Source organism: Galeopterus variegatus, unplaced genomic scaffold (genome assembly GCF_000696425.1).
Source record: "Galeopterus variegatus unplaced genomic scaffold, G_variegatus-3.0.2 Scaffold18436, whole genome shotgun sequence".
Lineage (NCBI taxonomy): Eukaryota > Metazoa > Chordata > Mammalia > Dermoptera > Cynocephalidae > Galeopterus > Galeopterus variegatus.
Genome location: NW_007744547.1, coordinates 9,364 through 12,056, shown reverse-complemented (window position 1 = coordinate 12,056; position 2,693 = coordinate 9,364).

Sequence of the window (2,693 nt, the reverse complement as noted above, 5' to 3'; positions counted from 1 at the left end):
ATGGTAGCAAAAATAGGAGAAGAAGATTTAGTAAATTCATGATAATGAATTTACCATGTAGTACATAAAAACTCCCTACATTTTTTAGGAAGTCACAGAATTTTTACTCAGGAAATAAGGATGCACTGATTTAGGGGAACTGGTGTGTGTTTTACAGGCTCAGTAGTGGCTGTGCTTTTCAGCTAGTGTGGTTAGAGTTGCCCTATGGACCTGTGCTCCTTCATACCAGTGGGGATGCTGGCATTCTGACATGACAGTGGAAAGGTTGATGTAATATTGGTATTGGGCTGCAAAACTTGATTGAGCTGTAAGTAAGGTGCCTTCACCTGAAGGGTTGTGGTAATGGGTTATGGATAATGGTGTTTTGGGGCTGACAGACAGGCACCTGATGTTGTTTATAGTTGTATAGGATGTATAGGATGTATATAGTTCTATTGTAAGTACAGGATTGAAAACTACTGTTCAATTTGTATAAGTAGAAAAAAAATCTGGAGCTGGTGAGCAGAAAGTTAATAATACCAGTCACAATGGGAAATCATTTCCTCAAACATTTTCCAAAATTAAGTCACATTATAGACAACAAATTTCCTTTACTAAAATTAAATGGATGGATCCCCTTGAAGCAGGGCCTTCCCAAACCATAGCATTTATATATGGTGACTTTTTTTCTGACTTTTTCAAAGAAAGATACTCAGTGTTTTGTGTATGAGAATATGAGGACATTGAAGACAATATGTCACAATTGGAAACGATGCTCTAGCTCATTTGTCAGGTATTGTAATTTGGCTGCTTTAATAGACCCAGTTGTAACCATGCTCCTTTTTTCTGTAAATTTGCAGTGTTCTTGGACTCTGCCTCTGGCCTCAGTCATGTGACTTGTTTTAGCTAATGTCGTAGTAACAAACTCGACACAATTAGAGGCCTGAAAAACTTCTAGCATGTTTCAACTTCCTGTCTTGTTCTTCTGTCCTTACCAGGAGCACGACACATGCTAGCCTGTTGGCAGACAAGAGGTCATATGGCACTGACCTAGTTTTTCAAGTGTGGACTTCTTAGATCAGCTATTTCCCAGATAGCCACCAGCTGACTAAAAATTCATGAGTGGACCCAGGCAAGATTAGCAAATCCTGGTCTAGAGCAGTAAGTGTCCTATGATTCATGATAAATAATAAACTACATTTGTTTAAGCTGGTAAATTTCATAATTATGCAGAAAAATGCCAGTTGTGAATGAGCACAGAATAGATACAGGAGCACCTAAACAGGTCCAAACTGCATTGCAAGCTGCCCTTTGGGTTATATGATGTAGTAAGTCCAGTTCTAGAATTATATATTGTGGATAAAGATGTGCTAATGTCTGTGCATCCCTACCTGGTAAGTTTTGTATAATCTTGTAAGGTTCCAGAGCAGCACCATGTTATCTATGGCAGAAAACTTCCCTCCTCTTGAAAAATAGTTCCTATCATGCTACTGGGCCTTAGGAGATACTGATTAACTTTCAAAAAAATTTACAATTTGATCTTCTGGTCATAAACTGGATTTTTCGTGATCCAGTGAGCCCTAAGTTTTGGCCAGTATAGCAATAATTACTGTGTGGCAAAAGTGTTACATTAAAATCCAAAGGCATACTTTAATTTTATGAACTGGCAGCCCAGATTCCCATGACTACTACTTCTGCTGTAAAAATACTCCTCTGACCCCACACCCCTAGTTAATACCTTAGGCTCACAAGGTAAGAGTGTGGGGTGTTCTCCATGACTAACTGTCAGAACTGATTCAGAGAAAGACCTTTTACGATAAATCAGAAGTAAACTTCAGATTTGCTAAATATAGCACCATCAGTGTTGACCTTGAAATACAGTGTTGACCATGTTTCAGTGAGTAAAGCTTTGAACAGAATACTTGGCATCGTCTTCATAAGAAACAAACACAGCTAGAAGTACACATGTGTACACAGTATTAGGAAGAGATGAGCAGCTTGGTCTAGAACAAAAAAGTGTGAGTGTGGAGGACTGTAGCCCATATGTACTTGTAGGTATGAGCACAAAATATGCAGATATTTGTTTCTAATATCAATGACTACCAGGTAAAATATATCACTGAGAATTCTTACCAGAATGATTTGGTCATGGTTATTACCCAATGTTTCTTCTAAGGGCCACTCCATAAGAGTGCAGCCATGAAACATGGGCCACCAAAATGAGCTTTCTTTCACCAGTTCCAAGCTAGCAATTCCATTGTTCAGTGTCCAGTTTGACAGCAGAAAAGCCAATTTCTGAGCTCTTTATATGCCATATAACGAGCCAAAAACCTGGTGACAGTTGGCTCTCATCAAAACTCCTTTTCATGTTAGAGGAGAAGTAATTTGTCCTAAAGGCAGTCAGCATATATTCCCAATAAGGATTGGCCTTCTCTGCTTGCACTCTGTTTGCCAGCATATCCATCTGAGGGCTTACAGAATGCCTTATTTATTTGCATTGTAGCCCTGGAGTTGCTTCAAGAAAAAGGATGCCTTTCATATCAATAGCAGTTATGACAATAGGCATATGGACCTGGAAATCACTTGTCCTTATATATACATCACACAGCTACAGCTGAACTGATGGAAAGAGAAATGGCCTTAAGATAGTCAATTAAAGAATGAGCTTGGTGATGGCTCCTTCTCATTGGGTTTGGAAACCGTATTCCAAGATA